This window comes from Danaus plexippus, chromosome 20 (genome assembly GCF_018135715.1).
Source record: "Danaus plexippus chromosome 20, MEX_DaPlex, whole genome shotgun sequence".
NCBI lineage: Eukaryota > Metazoa > Arthropoda > Insecta > Lepidoptera > Nymphalidae > Danaus > Danaus plexippus.
The window spans coordinates 6,750,054-6,770,149 of NC_083550.1; the positions used below are offsets into that span (position 1 = coordinate 6,750,054).

Here is a 20,096-nt window from a genome sequence, read left to right on the forward strand (position 1 = left end):
ATATGTCGCGTATAAAACTTTATATTAAACTGTTTAATAAAATCGTCGCAAGAGTAAATGTTTGCTCGGTTTAAAATCTGTATAAAATGTATCCAGCGACCGCCGAACAGTTTTCACACAGAGTCCCGGACCGATTCCAAATTCGGGCGACAATTCGTCGGGTTATACGCAATTTACGAGCAATTTATTCTGGATGGAGTCCATCGGTGATTTAGTGCATGTGAAATTGGCACATACGTTAGCGCCGGCGCTACGGACGACAACCCAGAACATACTACGCCACTGTCATCTTTATCGTTATTTTATATTGCCGTTTCTGAAACGCACAGTATTTTAACAAAGAGACTTGCTTTATTATAACAAGTTCTTAAAGTCGGCTGCGAGTACCAAGTTAGCTGCCGAAAACTTAGGCGGCGCTTTAAGTTATAGGAAGGATTCAGAAGTTCTCATACTTTAAACTGAGATAGTTCAACAAATAATGGAATGAGTAATCTCGAGTGCTTCTGTTATTGAAAAATAAACAAACGTACGGAGGACACACATCTCGCAACGTCGCTTCAGTCATGACGACCTTCAGGTAACACTCCGAATACGGGCGTGATATCAATATTATACGTAATACGAAAATTCTTTTAAAGTTTTACCCGGGCAGCCACAAAAGTCACGAGCGGCTTCGAATTGGCTAAACCCAATATCCCCAAACAGTTGAGTGAGATTTGAATCATGCTCATGCTGATTCGACACATGCTCCGGTCACCTGTACTGAAGGTTTATTATTTGGTCGCGAGCCGCCAGCTGGCGGCGTCACATCAGATGGAGTAGGTACTGTTCACTACAAATAGAGATGAGCGAATGGCTTCTATGAATCCACTGCGAGAGAGGCACCTTTATATTTTCCTATCATCCCCTCTATGTGATGTATCCAGGTCAAATTATCAGCCGAACCCTTTCGGCTTTTACAACTTAACATTCATTCATTGTTTAAAACCTTCGTATAACCGTGTCATGGTTTCATCTTGCTAACTGGCAATTCGTTGTTGATTTCATAAAATCCAAAGATAAATTTCAGAATGAAAATGCTAGTCGTCTGAGTCGTCTGAGGCTTTAGTGAAGTCAGACAAGTTAAAGAAGCTACTGGTTAAATGCTGGTTCTCATCTACATGTATATATGTATAAAGTAGTAAATAAATTCATCGGACAAATGACACGTGTCAGCTGATTGTTGGCAGATCCGTTATTTGGAAATCGAAACCCTTATACTTCATAGAGCCCGCGCGACCCTCTTGAACCCTGAGGGTGTTCGACCCCCTTTGTGAGGGTGTCTTTGACGTAACAGCTTCGTAATATTGAGAGGCGGCTTATTACAGTTATGATTAATAAATTGTACTTTAATATAACAGAATGTGTATCGATACACACACGAACCACTTCAAGATTAATTTAGAAAAAATACTTTTAATGATGGACTCGTTACTATTCTTTTAGAAGTAAGTTTAGTTGTAGAGTCACACAGCACACTACAATAAAATTAATAACAACGCTATGTGCAAAAGTAGTCAAGGGAAGATATTAAAAATAAATTAAAAGAATGGATTTTAGTGTTACAATAAGGCCGAGCGAGTTACGCGAACATTTTTATTATAGAACCGCGTGCGTGTTCTGAGCTGTCATCGCCACGCTACAGAGAGTTTACAGCTCGTCATTCATGAATTATCGCATATTATAGAGTAATAGTATTAACGTAGGTTATTATTGAATGAGGAACGTGAAGCGTTTCGTGTACAGTGTGTAGTGTGTAGTGTGCAGTGTGCAGTGTGTAGTGTGTAGATACAAATTTGCGAGTATGAATACGGAACCGTTCCTTATTAATATTCAACATACGGATGATTGACAACTCTATCGAGCTGCCGCAATGAGTAAGTTGTTTGAACACATTTTTTGTTAACTTCAATATATTTAATGTCGAAGTGAACTCGGTCTGCGATAAAGCGATGCGTTGCAACTTAAATCACAATTCTTCCTGCACTCGAGGAAATCCTTTTGAGAGATTAAGAAGTCAGGAGGCGCTCGGCGCTTCCCGGGGCTCGTTTTACTATAGTTGTTAGGGCTCGCACACAACTAAACTATATGAACATTATATATTATGTTAAGAAAAAATATATTATAAAACACATTGTAATATAATGTGGCGAGTATAATATTAAATGTAAGGTATTCAATCGATGTATCTGTGACAGCGTGTCAGCTGTGTGTTCTCAGCCATCAATCAGCGCTTCGTCTGCGAGGGACTGCGGGGACTGACTCTGTGTAAGCTTTGTTTTAGATCGATTTTATTTCTCAGCCAAACTCATTTATATAAATTTGACCGCTGTTTGTTACATCTTAAAAAATGTATGGGTTTACCGTACAGGGACACGTCTCTCGGCCGCCGGACAACGTAATGCACGAAATAATTGAATTCTATGGAGCAGTTATTAGTATTACTGTGACGAACAAACAATTCGTGGTCATAAATGCATATACAATCAGCATTTCCCTAAATATAGAAATTATTCGTTCAACAGTAAGCAATATGAATTTAAAAATTGCATTTTTGGCATCGACACTCGACGTTCGTGCCAACCGGGGTCCGTATTATTTTATAGCATTCAGCATTCGTCAACACGCGAGAGACTTGGTGGGACTTCGTAAGTTAGCATTTTAAAACATTTTCACGAAGATTCAGTTCGGATGTAGGTGTTGATATGAAACGGTTTAGATTTCAATTACCAACATTTTATTTCAATTCTAAATCCTCCGCGAATGGACATTTATTAAAAACAGCGACTCTCAATAAACAGATCATACTAATACACTCCAAATAATATATTAATTATGTTTTGGTAAAATAAAAACTGAGAAGAGTAGGAAGCTTAACACTGAGTAAGTTGACTAAACTCAGAGTCGTGAAGCTATCTCTGTACATTTATAAACATGTATTATATTGCTAAGTATACCTTAAAACAGATTTTGGCTTAAAATTGTTTTGATCACAAAGCAACGCCACTTTATGTATATTTATGTCATGAAGAAGGTAAGCGGTTGTCGTGCGTGCCTTATCTGTCTACCAAATGTCCACGCTGCAGGGACCTCTCTCACATTATATTTAATTAGCAATTAGGAAAAATGACAAACCCTCTGTATTTTATACTGAATGGTCCTGAATGAACCGTTGTAACAAATTATTTATATTCATCATAAATATCGAGGCTCGGAAATATAGAAATCAATTATGATAATAGTATTTTTTGATTACTGAGCGGATGGCGGCCGAGTGACATCCCATTCAACGGTGGATGGTGAACTCAGCACCCGAGTTAAAACACATTCACTATTGCTTGATGACATACAACTACTATATCGAATGTAATAAAAGACGAAAATCTTTCTGGAAGACAGATAAATATATAAAGTCATGAACTAGCATGTCACACCTCCGATATATCTGTAAATATTTTAATACTGTTTTGTTAATTTATTTTCACTCTGAACAAGGTTTCAACTGGGTCCATTGTCTGAGGCATGACAAAGATTTGACTTAATTCACAGAAGAACAACACGAGATGACACTCGGTTTGAAAGACTAAAAAATTTACATCGATTAATATTAATATTACTAAAAAGGTCATTATATTATATTACAGACTTATCTTTAATTATTTTATAGTAACTTCAACTCCTATAAGGTTAGTTGATCTCGTAATTACGGGCAGAATTATAAGTTGAGTAAGTTAATTTCATCCAAATAATATTTGTGAATGTATTTAATTATGAACAAACATATTGATACCTATAAGGTAATGTATTCAGATTATACGATGAAGTGAATATAACAGTATATGAGAGCGGATCGATAATCGCAGCTAACTATTTACGGCCGTTAACATTAAAGGCTGTGATCGGGCCACGAGCCGCTGCTGGCCATATTTCACACGTTTCAAATAAACGTAAAATAATTAACAATTTCGGTGACACTGCTTCCTGATGGCATTTGATATATTGGCAAGGCCGCAATGAGCGACTTTGCAAGACTGCATTGCTTTGTATAGAAGTAATTTGTCCATTAATAGCGAACACAGCGAATCGATTAAACATCGCCCCGGCGACTAACATTCAGCAAGTGCGGACTACGGAGCAATTTACCACCGAAACTACATCAGAAGCAGAGGGGTTACGGACTTATGCAGAAATAGAAAGGATCGATACAGGACGCATTCGTTTATTGATTGAGAAGGATTCGGAAAATATGCATTTATTATAAATGTATATATGCGACGGGTTGAATATAAGTATATTTTAAGTTGCACAGTGAATCTGTACACGGTACGTCCAGTGTAGGTTGTATACAGGCGTATCTATCTACATGTATAAACAGCTCAAGTAACACGTGTAGATCCGCGAGTCCCATGTCAAACTAATCCCGTCTGCGGACACGTTCAGGCAAACATCCACATCACATTACCGACCATTTGTATGCGATTAAGATCTTTTAGGAGAAAATTTCAAAATACTTTTAATAAAAAGGTTCGTATCAATTTATAAGCAGAAGTCAATTTTTGTTACAGTATTCAATTATTAAGACAAAATTTATGAAAAAATAATACACTTCTTTCACTCTTGTTGATTTAAAATTTATGTAGAATTTTGTTGTACAATAAAATTATAATAATTATTTGTCTATCTCCGTATCATCTTTGTTCGTACAGATATAATTTATTCTGGCACACATCTCGTAATGCGTTTCGTCTAGTAGAGTTGAAATGGAAATTCTTGAATTTATTATTAACAATACATTATCCATTTTATACAAAAGGTGAAAGTTTTCCAAGCTCATGTTGAAGACCGGACATTACTCGAATGATTTAACAATTGAAAAATTATAAGGATAATGCATCTATCACATGGGTGTTATAATGGCAATATGTTTATACAAAATGAGGAGAACAATATAATGATTTATATCAGAGACGCCACCTCACAGCGTGTAATACAAACTGTACAGAAATAGTGAAATCGATCAGCTTTATTTAAAACACAAATTACTAAGCAGTTTACCGAAGCTCATCAAACATTATGAACGTATACACAGACACGCGCCCGTGTGACGTGTTCACAAATATTACAAACATTTGGCTTTGAAGTTAATTTGTAGCGGCTTATCGGGGAATTATGTGACTTACTCGACCGTCAGTTGTAAGACAGAAGCGTTTTAATATTACGATGTGTTTGAATTCGACGGTTCTGAAATTAATATACAACATACATCATGACGTTAGATTTTTTTTTATTAAATATAAAAAACAGCTGTCATTAATAAGGGTTTATATATTTTATAATATTATAAGGCATGTCTCTCGTGTCCCACGCCACACACAGACACCTTGTTACTGCGGTGTGAACCGTTTCGTTAATTAATTTAATTAAAACCGAATGGCTTTGCTCGGTTTCACGGATTTATTGGGATTCCTGCGAGTAATGATAATATTGTTTTATTGTGACGATTATCTAATTGTAATATAAAAGAAGATGACGAGCTTCCCCTTGCTATAGAAGACACTCCAAGTATTGTGGCAGCAGGTGGCGTGGTCAGCAGCTGAATAATGTAATTGCATTGATAGTGACCCTCACAGGGAGCGACGTTTTCAAACAATTTGTTATCTAAATTATTAGTAAAATGAGAACCGCTCTTGTGTTTTAAGCACCGGTCGTAGTTAAAACCACAACTATTAATGTGATGTTATTCGTTGCATATTTGTTATCTTTTGTAATTATATTTTCGACATTTAATATTGTTTGAGATAATTATAATTCAATTATATTTTAATTATATTTAATTTATGTTCTATGTGATCAGGATTGGAACTAGCGACCTCAAGGATTCCTCGGCCCGGTCATGTTGTCTACTGAGATGTCGTGCACATACTCAGGTTGGTAAATCAAAGTTTAGTAAAGATCGCGATAAAGTTATTTTAGTTAATAATAAATTAATCCCATTCCAAATCCAAAATAGGAGATATTAAGTTCGTTCTGTGCTTATTAGAGCCGTAGTTGTCTGTCTGTCAAGCGTCTTGTTAAGGCGAGCTTCGTTTACGAACAGCTTATTTATATGCAATGAAAATGTCTAACGGTGGACTATCCGCAGGAATGTCTGGGCACAGTCGCAATATTATTCCTTGGCGCTAACTGCCCTTCCCGGGATTGTAGAAATATTTTTCAAATAAGATGAGCCAGTGAAATCCTTTGTGTACTCTTTGATAAGTTAGGAACAACTCACGCTTTATGAATCGATTTTAACGACTCTTGTTACATGTACATTTTTATTGAATAGGTTCCATTGTATTCACTACAGTATTGACGTAAATATGAAATAAATTTAAATTAAAACAACCTAAACATATTTTATGTTTAATAAATGTAGGTGTTTCATGCTGTGTTGTATAACAGTGACACCACCTGAGCCAATCATTGATCAAACTTTTGTTTTCGTGTTATTGATCTTAGAGGAAACTATTTGAATAAATAATAAACGAAACGAGGAATCTTAGAAAGTTGGACTTGACAGATACATCAAGAATAGATCCGTGCAATAAATGAGATTCCGGAAAACCGGGATAATCTCAGCGTGATTAACAAGGCCCACCCGGGGGAATCTAATAAACGTCCCGCGAAATCATTTGCGGGATTGCGGGATACGGTGTTAATTTTTCTAATTGCCTTGAAGTGATATTAGGTTATTTCGGAAAAGTTCTCTCATTAACCATGAGATCTCAAGAGATGTGTGCCAGATTTAGTGGTGTTATTTGTCTTGTTAAAGAAAATCTTACAAAGTTCCTACTAGTACTGATTTCGCTTCAATTACGGTCCGATATATGAATAATCAGAACCGTTCTGAAGCAAGAATGAGAATTGTGGTTGAAATGTCACTAGGGGAGGATGAAGAGTAAAAACACAGAAAAGCAAAGAAATATCATTAAAAATCACTTCTATTTTAACTGCTTTGTTTATTTTTGGGGTAGAGAGTTGAGGTATGTGGATTGAAGAAGTTTTAGTCTTTCATAGTACTTTAAGCTCAAGTAATTTTTTGCTGGAGTGATATATGCATTTGATTAATCTGAGATCCGGATGAGTTATTCTTCATCCTATCTTTTCCTTGTAGGACATTGATATTTTTGTATTATTTTATATCTAAGTTTGTCGTGAAGGGCGGAGCTTTTTTCATTGGCCTGGAGTCCAGGAAGATCCTTTGAGAAGTTTCCGTGGTGGTCAACCTTATCCCAGATTTTCAACGTTCAGATATGAAGTGGTTCATTCATGATCACGAAGGCCAGCTCCTCATTTTGCCAAAGCTTAAGTTGCAAATATTACCGGACGCCTGTGATCACTTATTATTCCTTGAATTACGGTAAGTTTTTGCCCCTCAGGTATTTCAATCAGTAAAATTTTTCTTTACAAATCAAAAAATCCTCATGACACATAACGCAAACTGGAATACAAATAACAAATAAAACATCTTATAGAACTCAAAAATTCACGCTCTTTCAATTAGGAGACTACAAATTACTTAAAATCATTCCTGATTTACGACTTTTTTCCACTCATGTCTACTTTTGTATACAAGAGAAAAAATTCTCCTCGAATATTGTCTCTGTCGGATGTCTTTCGTGAAGATAACTTATCGATAAGATGAACGTCAGCAGGTGATAATTAGACAACTATTAAATAATTTAAACGCCAATAATAACCAAAAACATTTTCTATGTCTCCATAAATAATAAAACCGTCCTAAAAGCCTCTTATTCTTCAAAATATATTTAATGCATTTCATTGCCATTCAAGACTTATTTGCTGACGCAGATGGAGTTTACTGCTGATACACATAAGGTATACTCTCGGACAGCAACTTTGAGATGATTAATCACTGTCAAATGACGAATACTGTTGGAAATTAGCTTATGAAATTCAGAAGATCATTCAGCTGAAGTGAGCGACATGTGTATTAGGGGTTTTAAATTATATGAGACACTTACGTTTTATACTAATGATGTAACTAAGATGAGGAAGACACTTAGAGTAACTCCGTAATGAGATATTTTAGCTGCTTGGTCATTATGTCTCTCACGTCTCTGATCGTATGAAGGAAACTCATCACTGAACCATTTCAAATATCACAAAAATGTATCGCCCATTTCATAACGAAATCTTTTTATGTCCGTCTGCATCACCCGCAGTCGGACCTCATTTCTCCTTAACATTTCTCTCGAATAGTACCATTGATTAGACGTATCTCAAAGCATAACTCGCTCCTTATTTGTCGGATAATAATTCTACATTGCCTTTTGTGTCAAATACTCTAACCGTATATGGGAGATACGTTAATTTAAAACAAATTTGAACCTTACTACGATCAGTTAAGGTGTAATATATTTTGAACAGTTAACATGTACAGTTACAATAACTGGGTGTAAGGTATTCATTAAACATTAATAAATAACTTTTTAAGACATTTCTCAGGAAACTCCGGCCATTTAGCTGATGAACGACACCAGAGCGCCCCGAGATGGGTTCGTGAGTGAAACAGAAACATTCTATTACAAAAGCGTCGCATAAATAAATCAAAGAAAAGCCTCGTTAATCGGTTATTACCATAGACAATGGGAATTAGATTAATGGCGGGAAACACCGCCATTTGTCAAGATGTCCGCCGGAGAGATAGCATCGTGATGTCACGAGATACGTGTGACGGATTGGGATATTGTATCATATTTATTAAAGGAAAAAAGAAACATGTGGATATAAAAATAGAAAAAAAAAATGTTCTATATTATTTCATTGTATATAAGGATATTCGATGATTATTTCTTAATGATTTAATAGTTTTACTGTGATGAATAAACATACATCAAACTCTAATAGACACGAGTATAGTAATAGACCTAGTTGTTTAAATCATCGTCAAGCGTCACACACCGTGTGGTACGCGGCTTACCTTCCCGTATCTCGATCCGTATCATAACACAATACTGTCTTATTAGTTATCGGTAAATAGTATTACGTCATAAATTTATGTAAATTACTTTAACAAGTGAATTCTAAAACCAGGTGTCAAACTGACATGTAAATAAATTTTTGCTACAGACGTTTTATTACAGTTTGCGTGTACTATAGTAACGAGTTATTATAAATAAATACAACAAAACGGTCGTCCGAGGTGACGGACAACAGTTAATGTTTGCTATTCTAATACTTGTTTTGAGCGTTTCATTTTTCATTAGTGTCCGAATTAATGGGAACATTTATTGACACTACATCTTCAACTTTACGACAAAGTCGTGTCATGTAACAAATTAGTAAAGCTGTGGGGTGAAAGTTTAAAGTAAGCCATACATGTTATTACAACATATGTCAGTGGAGGCGAGCACTGTTCGTACGGTCAACCTTCACAATGTGATAAACATTTGTCATACCTTACTAGATACAGCCTCGTTGCTTTTAGGATCTGAAGTGTACGTTATACGCTGCTGTAGTACACACGAATTTTGAAGTATGTATAAATCAATACATATCATAAAACAAAGTCCCTCGCCGTGTCTGTCTGTCCGTCCGTTCGCGATAAACGTAAAAACTACTGCACCGATTATCTAACAGTTATCGCCACTCGATAGCGTGATTCTCGAGGAACGTTTTAGTATATAATTTGTTAAGTTTTTGTATTTACTTGTGTGTACATTAACGATATTTGTTGAAGATGTCGGGAAAACATGAGCCGTCTGAGAAATTTTAACGAAAACGCTGCCTAAAGTCTTTGAGATATAACAAAATAATATATAGTGGAATTTTTAAAAGTTTGAAAGTTATCATAATATCAGTTTAATAATACTCAAAATTAAATAGGCTATTTTATATTTTTTGTAAAGAGTCCGTGCGAAGCCGGGGCTGGCTCCTAGTATATGTGTATGTATATATGTGTGTGTGTGGGTGCGTGTGTGCGTGTGTGTATTTGTAGTTTTATTGATCAGTCATTGTTCTAATAAGTATGGTATAAACGTTGGCGTATTAAACAAGTTCCGGCGTTTGGTAGTATTTTAAAAATGATTCATGATGATTCGTTTATAAACAACTTTTTATATACATACGGAAAATGTATTAGTTTGAGACGAAATTGTGTCTTATACTGTATAGTTAGCTTGGAAATAGATAAAAAAAATACTTTATTTACACAAAAAAATGTAGGCAGACAACTGTACATATTTTATTACTTGTGTGTAACTTAGTTCGCTGGCTGCCTGCCAACACTCACTGAAACGGGAGTGAATGTGACAAAATACTCAAGATATTAAGAAGTATTTAAAAAGAAGAACGAGCTCCGAGAAGTCGTATGCTAATTAGGATCCAATAAAACTACAAACTGTGGATCGAAGACTTCTATTAAGATAAGACATTAGATACTTTAAAAGCTGTAAAATTTGTAAGGGAACTCGTCGAAAATGATGTTTTATAACTTAACTTTTGATCTCTTCTAAAGTGCTTTTATTCGTCTCGATGTTCCTCAAGGAAAAGTGATTTAGAGTGCAGTAAAACGTCGTCGGCCTAACATCGTGATCTCCGAGCTTTATGACCGCCTTTACAATAGACGAGGCAACTTTGGAACTAACTAGCTACCCACTGATATTAGGGAAAGCACCATTTGCATGACGTAGAAGATTTTAAGGACTAATTTGAGGTGACAAATTCAAATATGGAGTTCAAACCCACGTCTGGTCCACTGTAATGAAGATTCACTACAGATAACTTCTAATTATACGATTTTTTATGATATTAATGTTTACATATATCTAAATATTATATTTCATCCAGATGACACAGAAACAAAGAGACAAAGAGGCAGATACACAGGGAGACAGAAACATCTACAGCTAGCTGTTACCAACTAACATTAACACTCTATTAACAAGATTTCGGTTCAACCCGATATTACTACAGCTAACTGAACCTCCCACCGTCGCGGCCGTTACAATCTCGACTCTACTCCCCTGTAAAACGGGCCACAACACCACCTGTCTCTCGTTTCTAATCTCTTGGAAGCTGTCCAAGTGTAATCTCCAACTCATTTGTTTATTGTTCTAACTGAGCCTTAGAAATGTTTGTATGTTATTGTATTTATGATTTATATTTTATAAGTTATTACTGACTCATTTGGAAAGAGGAATACGTTCACTTGTACCAAATTATTGAGTGTATATCAACTTGAAAACTACGTCCCGTATAGCGACACAGTACGGTTTACGTTACGTAAACACAGCGGAACTTAAACATAGTAAACTGATGTATTGATATCATCACAGATATAATGATTCATTGTAAATTGCGATTTAAAATGACCGGCATCTGGATAATGAGGGCATCACAGACTCGGATACATCTCACAGACTTGATGCTATTTAATAAAAATCTTTGTGATAACTAACGAATGATACAGAGAAATATAAATATAAATACAGAAGACGCTGTTGTGATATTTGTAATGAAAAGGGTTTTAATAATTATATTCATTTTAATAGAATTACAATGTTGTTTCTTGGAAGATGGAGATTTATGGGAAAATCTAATTCAGAGTCTAAAATGTACTTGTGTGTATGTTTGTAGGTTGTGTTGTATCGCTTCACCATTTTCCGTCACCGAGGAGTGTTCGGAACAGTTTTGCACGCATTTTTCAACGTCCATTCCAATATCGATTTAAAGGAATAACAAAAGCGCTTTCTTTTTCAAGTTAATATTTCGTGTTTATAGTACTCCAGGAATATTGAAAAAATATACGCTATGGTTCTTGTAGTATTTCATGGGTTAATAAGATTGTATTGTTTCAGTTAATTTTTATGTTATCGATAAAAAAAATTATATCGTGTGTGTCCAAAGCTGTCTATTTTCAGACAAAGTATTTAAAACAATAACTCTTAATAATGATTTAATTCTGTAACTTAAAACGTATAATTGTATATTTTATTAATATATAGAAGTATAATTTTGTACCTAAAATTAATATCAAAGGGATCCTCGACGAACGAACATAGATCCAGTCGATCCATTCACAGCGCTTTTAACTAATGAAAGATGTTTACATTGATATTAATATTTTATAGGAAAAATATCATCAAGTAATATGCTAGAGGCTGAAAGAGCACTCCTCGACAAAAAGATTGGTCTCATTCTATTGAAGACAAAATATCAATTCCATACATAGCAACTTGTGCTATTTAGATATACGAAGGTTACTTTTACTATTGAGATGTATTTTATATTTCACATGCTCAGCATTATCATATATTGAGCACTCTATGGACGTCCATGGGAAAGTTGATGTGAACACGTCACGATCCCGACACGATATTATAATACGACAATGTTTGGTTACGATTCAATCTCAATGAAAACGATTTGTTTAGGATCCACACTGACGGCATCCAATGTAATGTTTCATTGTCTGTTCTATATTCCCTTGCATCTAACTCATTGTGTTTTAAATCAGTATAATATAAGTGAAGAGGTTCTTGTGTTATTTTTTTAATAAACACTATAACTTCTTAATGCAGGGGGGGGGGGGTCGAAGATCTGAGTACAATCTGACTCATGGTGTTTACCAAATAAACCTTATAGTATATTAATTTGTAAAGATTTGATTTCTATTTCATATATTGTACTTGTTATCTTTTTTCGTTGTGTCGTGTTATTCGTGAGATCCATCCCTGTGCACAAGTGTACGGCCTTATCATGTTTGTACGCACCGCCACTATCCTAACTAGAGGAGGAGGTATTCCATGAGATGTGACCTACATACTGGGAATTTTCATTTTAAATTAGTACTATCTCCGAGTTATCTCTACCAGCTCGAGCAAATTTTATATTAAAATTTCATTTATTAATGTGCATGAAATGTGTTTCATATAAAAACCAATTATAAACTGAGCGGGCCCAATGAAAATTAAAGAGAAAAAACAGTTTTAATGATTGATAGAAGAAACATATAGTAATGTAACGTAATGTAATGGTATTACTTGCATCACTCATTACTAAACTAGAAAAAGTGTAGTAAGAAAGAAACATTTACTTCACGTCTATACTGAAAACGTTTTTTTAATAATTTATAATGTTAATAGCGTACAGAATTTATTTAACGAGGATTTGAGATTTTGACCAAGATATCTGGACATAAAGAAAAAAGCACGTGACCTGCCCTTTTAACTATGTATATATGTTATCCCACGGAATGTTGTATCAATTGTAAGTTGTTCTTAATATATCCATCAATCAGAGGCAGGATGCTGCGACTGAAATACAGGATGTTATCATAGCACATGTATTAATGTCAAATTTGTCCTATTGACTGGGGCCCGAACCCCTGCTCTGTATCGACACATCATGTATAATACACACTAACAGCTATTATTGTAAAATATATTGGTATAGTACATTTTAATTTAGAGTTACTTATATAAATCACGAATATTTTTTTAATTATTTAGTAAAGTATATCTTAATGAATAGTTTTGGAATCGGTTTTTCTATTCGGTGATAAGTAATCTTTTAATCTGTGGGTCGCGACCCCCGACCCACATACCGTCATTGAATTGCTCTCAACGGGTCTCAAACACCGGATCGGAATATTTCTGGATGAAAGCGATGAAAACAGCTTCAAAAAGAGTAATGGAACTCGGAACTAATGATCACGTGGAACGCGTTTCAACCTACCACACGCTTTTATACCGCCTCCGCCGACTAAAAAAATTGCACACAATCTATCTTCAATCTTGCCACTCTCCGAATAGAACTTAAATTACATGTGTTTCTAGAGAATATGATGGTCGCTCTACAACGTATGCCTTTGACAGTTACTGTTCTATAAACTTGAGCAAGTTCAAAGGTGCCCCCCAATTTGGCCGCTATCACTACAGACTTTCAGTCGAATATTGTGTGAGACGAATACAGCCACGAGAAGCATTATTCAAAGTGATCTGAACCGCTCTGCGCAAATAAGATAATAGAATTTCGAGGATAGATTTGACATACGATATTTGGTCCTATTGTGGTCGGGTTAGGCGTCTTACACACAGAAGAATACGGATACCAACCGAGATATTGTAATATTTCACTGAGTTTAGATTTAAAATTTTCTACACAGCAGAGAAATGTAAGATGTTATTGTTCAGCGCTCGTCGCGCTCCGACGGTCAGAGGTCGACAATTCCTCACTTTCAGCGCCGGCATCTCATGGAAAAGATTGCGACTAATATATAGAAAATGTTTCTGCTTTTCATTTTAGTTGCGATTGATAAGTATGTACGTACTCTATGATTAATTGGATTCGTCGAACATGGTTGTCGGTTTGTAAGACGCCTTAAAACAATGTGAATATGATCAAAGACATAAATTAAGATATTTGACATTAATGTATGTCATAAGATAATATGAGACTGTGTTATATCTCCGTGTTTGACAACATTGAAATTATTTTAAATTTAAATTCCGGTGTATTTTCTCAACTGGTCCTTAGTAACATTTTTAATGAACGTTTAATTTTCCTTGCGAGCACAGCACGGAGACGAAATTGTCTTTAAATAAGTACAACGACCTCGAACAGCTATTTTTTGTGAGCGGCAACTGAGCAAATAGGGCTGTATCCGTGAACTTATTAAATACAATTCATTTATTGTTTCATTAAATAAATGACTCGGGTCCATGTAACGGATTACATTAATATTGAAAGACGATCATCGATCTCTCACTAAACTGTCAAGACTGGTTGAAATTTAACCTGATTTTTTCGCCCACAACATAAAAGTTTGAAAAAACACAATCGCAATCGAAGCGATCGGGAGACGACGAAATTACAGAAAAGGCTGTCAATAACATTCAGAGAGCAAACTGTTTTGAAAATTGACTTTAAAGAAATAAACAATAACTGGTATAAGCCGGTGTATTTCTATTTAACTCTTAGTTATTATTAATCATTACAGAAGTTATGGAAAAGCTTTAACACTCGTAGAGAACATCTTCTTCGCTCTTCGATGATTCTATTAGTTTTAGTCTCAAAGCAATTGTCTGTTTCTTTTTCACATTATCGTTATCTATATCAATTGTAGGTTATGACTAAGTTTCTTTCAAAGACATCTATCTCTCCCCCCTTATCTCTATCTGTCTCTATCCATCTCTCCGTTTCCTTCTCACCGTTTGGTTCTGAGTAGTTTCATCAAACTCTTATATTTAATTGGCCACTCGAAAGCTTCTCACGTCTAAGTAACTTTATCTTGATACTCGTGTCGATAACAGACGAGTGTTACAAAATTGTTTTGTTAAAAAAATATTTCAAAATACTTTCACACATGTCGTGTTTGACTTGAGTGAAGACTTTTGATCATTATAATATTAAAAGTATACTGAAAATTTTAAAAGTTCAAACACACAATATATAGACAACACACACTAACACAACAGCCAAAATAAGCTGCGACGGAGTTTACATTGAGATAAAAATCTTTATATCATTTTCAGGTCAACTTGTCACCCGCATTTTACTTACAATAAAAATCAAACTTCTTATGATTTCTATAAATAAAATCTACAATCGATTATAGTGAATTTAATGTATTGAATGTGTTAGTAAATAGCCGCGCTGCCAGCACACAGGGTGGTCGTATTACAAATTCATTGAACGGGTTTCGAGCAATTATTGAATTCTCATTACAAATCGAATCAATTGGCCGAGATTTGTGAAAATGAGCATCGCCCTATACATACTGACATAATACGACAAAAATAATAAAAAATAAATAATAATAAAAAAAGTCTAAATATTGTTATTTGCTGACAAACATCTGGTTAAGAAAAAAATATATATCAATAAAAAAGGCAAGGAAATATAATAGTCGATTATTCGGAAGCTGCTCCAAGTAAATGATAGTCTCAACGGAACTTTAATTAAAAGAAATTCATGTCGAAAAATGAAAATCAAAAAAAAAAATTTACAAACGAGAAAAGCGCGATAAACAGTACAATGTTTAAGTAATGACAGATTCTTAAAGTACTCTTACAAATTATATGACGGTGAGTGAGCGGATTTGTAAATACGTGAATTAGTTCGAGTAGCGTTTGTAATTACTTTAAATTTTTTTCTGTATCGAAATCTTTTGTCGGTAAATTAAATTGTTAGTGTTAGCGATGTTAACTTTCGAAATGAATGAACATTAGTTTACAAACACTTGACTAGCAAAAGTAATATCCACGAGGAAAACTCATATTATAAAAGAAATCTAATATAACAAACCTGGATAAGGTTTGTTTGAAACGAGTACAACATTCAGTATTGATCACTGACTCAAGATATGATATATGTACCTTCTTAGCGACTAATATCTCACAAGGCCGACCTTGCTGACTCGACTCGACTGAGAATGACGTCAGGTTCACGTTACAACCCCGACTTACCCGATCACATACAAAAATACATACATACCTAATGATACATGAATGGAAATGCGCTCACGCACGCGCTCGCTCCATTGACACATCTCACAGAAACACGACACTAGACCGCTACCACGAACATTTACCACAGGACGGGGACGCTATGAACCGATCTCACGGTACGGGGGCGACGGAAAAAGGCTCTATTATTTTAAAGTTCACGCGCTACTTAGTTCGAGCGAACACATTGACTGAATAACGGCGAGATTGTCCGTCGGACGGTCCCGCTCTAGAGTTGCGTAATGTTAGCGGGCCACAGAGTAAGTGGATTTAACGAACAGACCGGAGACAACACGTGTGAATAGACTGTGACATCCGACAGATAACCAGAAGGGATCAGATAATATACATGACTACTAGGAACGTTGGGCACGAACAGCATGAGAGACTATTAAAGATAAAAACAGTTCACTTCACATAAAAATATTCACGTCAATGATGTACTGTCGGTAATATATACCGATATAGTATTCATAGAAATAAATTCATGAGTCGATTCGCAATGTGCAACATAATACTGAATTTAGAAGAATTGTAATGACCTGTAAAAAATCATCGATATCTTGTTACAAGACAATCTTTAAACCGTTTAAATTTTACGTTTCATAATATTGACAATGTATCGAACTGTTCTTTGGAACTAGCCACGGTCCACCGCCCACGTGCGCCCGCGCATTGTTTCATGTCACATGCTACTTTATTATGGTCATACGCATTTAGGATACCGCTCTAACCATGACGACCGAGCTCCGAATGAATTCAGACTGTGGCATCACGTGGGCGAGGAACTTTTGAATATATTAAAAAATAATTATAGGGCGAAAACTGAATGATTAATTACAGCGTTGGAAAGTGACAGAGAGTACAGAGCACCGGGCAATAGAAATAATATAATGTGATGCTATGATTACAGAGCTGTGTGTTTGTTGAATGCTCTTTTAATAATACCCGCATTCAATAATGGATTCGAAGGACCAAATATCAAACGTGTTACACTTATAATTACAACAATTAATCCATCACCGACGATACGGACGAAACCAAATACATTAACTATAGCGAATGTTTAAATGGGTATTGAACCCGGAACATTACCGACTCGCAGGCCTCTATAACTGTTACGTTACATTATAGCGTTCACGATATTTTAGTAATAATGACGTTACATTAAGAACTATATTTAGTTGAACCGATTAAATTGTCGTCAGCACTGTACGGTCTCAGTTTCGGATTTATACTTTTTTCTCAATTCTATTGAAAAATTTCGTCAACTAAGTCGGTTCAACAACAATAACACCAGATATTATTTTTAAATTTAATAATATAGTTAACGAAACAAATAATATTGCCAATAAAAAAATATATTTAAGTATCAATGCCAAGGTAACAATCAGGAAAACCAGGAGGAATGTCGGAAACGTTGAAATTTTAAGATTATTATTCATATCGTTTATGTAGTTCCTAGGAGAATATGGAAACAGTCCGACAGCTCATATATTGTCACGTGGAGGAGTTGGAGGTCCTCATCCACACCTTACAACCATAAACTGTATCCGACGCAAAAATAATAAATCAAATGTACCTCTTCATAAACGAAGCAGTTACGTCCGACAGAACAAACAAACCTCGTAAAGTTAATGAACAACCTTCTCGGTCGTTTGGAATCTGTTAGTAATAGATGCTAATAAACAGTACGTACACATAAGACGTACTGACGAAGCCATGTCCATTACTTCATGACGAAAAATGTTAGCAAAAAATGTGATGATGACTAGAACCGAACATCATGTAGATGTCATTAAAACAAGGAAACGACAATACAGCCTTGACATAGGACCTTCAACAAATATGACGACTGTGGGCATACGACCTCGTGAGAATTATCGATTTGGAGTTAGTAGAATGAAAATTTTAAACTTTATTAAGAAACTGCGGAGATTAATTGATAACTTTTTTATTCTGTTGGTTTATTTCAAGTTAAACACAAAGCCGTGTACAGAACCTAGCAAGAAAAAATATAAGATCGTTTCACTATTGAGCTGGAGGTATGACTCGAGACAAATGAGCATTGACGTGTGAATATTGAAGAGACTGAAGAGATTTTAATTAAAGCGCTGACATCCGAAAACAATTGGATTCCTAAGACCTTGTTACAATTGACTCGCTTCAAGGTACTTAGGGCGAAACAAAAGCATAAGCTATTAAATTTACACCTTTATATTAAACGAAGTCGCAGAATTGATTATTAAAAAAATATAAACAGATTTCTTCCTTCGATGTATTTTTTTGTCGACCCTTAATCAATAGTTGGCTAACACTGTGGATGTCAATAGATTACAGTGAAGGAGTCAAGGTTCGTGCTTCACCGAACTCTGTTTGACTTTTAACTTCACCTTTGTTTATTTTGTGGAGTCGCTGTAGAATCGTGTTGAGTGAAGATATTTCTATTACTCCAACACTCCGCTGACGGCTGGTTAGCTCCACACACTCACCATTTTTGGGTCAACGCGTTTACAATTTCGAAGTTATTCAAAAAAGATTTTAAACAACAGAGTTTTATATTTGAACTGCAGAATTACTGTGAATCGTTAAACCCGGCCATAATGAACTGTTTAAATTGAAATCAGTGTAGCGATTTTGGTTACTAGCTTGTTTTAATTTAATCAGTTCTTGTATAAAATTACGATTTGAAATTCAATTTAAATTAATCAAAGAGCTAAAGGAGTTAAATAGGATTTATATTTCATTTCACAATTAACATTCCAGCAAAATAAATTAGACGCTTTTTAGTAATACGTGTTGATTCCGATGACTTCTTGGTCAAATACATTCAGAGAATAAGTTGCTCCACAGACACACATTAAACATAACAATGTCAAGGCGTTAGTTATGGACGTTATAAACTAACTGAGCGTCTGCCTTCTTCCCGCCGACGCAACCTTTCCATTTAAACTACATCGTCTGCTACAGGTTTAGTAAAGATTGAAATAAAACCTTAGCACACTGTCAAAACGTTTAAAATTAGTTCTCTCAAGTATTTAATACAATATTTTTATGGAGAGTGTCTTAAATGTGATCTGATTATTTCATTATAATAATATTCTAATATAAACATATTGGAATAGCAATAAATTCTTCGGTTAAAAATGAATTATACAAGAGACAAATATTTGAAATAATCGCCTAACGGTATACTTCCCACACAAACGAGATGCGCGTGCGCAACTATTCCATTGAACTGGAACTGATATGAATTAATTATAAATTATATACTCGGTAATTAATATTATTAATAATAATAATATTTTTATGAAAATCTACTCTATATTTGAGTACATCCTTTTAAGGCATGGAACTTGATAATATGAAGAAAATAAAGTCACAAAATCTGTACGAAACATTTGAGTTTTGTATTTATCCGGTTGTTTATCTGTATAGATTATTTTTCAGGACGCAGGTTCTCGTTTCATTAGAGAGGAAACCCTAACTAGGAAAACCAATGAATAAGTTTTTAAATTATGTCATTGAGCGACGACTTGGGAG

The 20,096-nt window shown here is 35.0% G+C and overlaps 1 protein-coding gene and 1 long non-coding RNA gene across 2 annotated transcripts in view; one reads left to right on the top strand and one right to left on the bottom strand.

Annotated features, from left to right (window-relative positions):
• LOC116773824 (dystrophin, isoforms A/C/F/G/H-like) overlaps window positions 1–20,096 on the bottom strand; it is a 228,887-nt gene that overhangs the window by 61,308 nt on the left and 147,483 nt on the right. The window lies entirely within an intron of this gene.
• Window positions 1,812–8,843, top strand: LOC133319464 (uncharacterized). The gene is made up of 3 exons (XR_009753063.1): window positions 1,812–1,916; window positions 5,894–5,966; window positions 8,551–8,843. It is a non-coding gene; the product is annotated as an uncharacterized LOC133319464 (long non-coding RNA).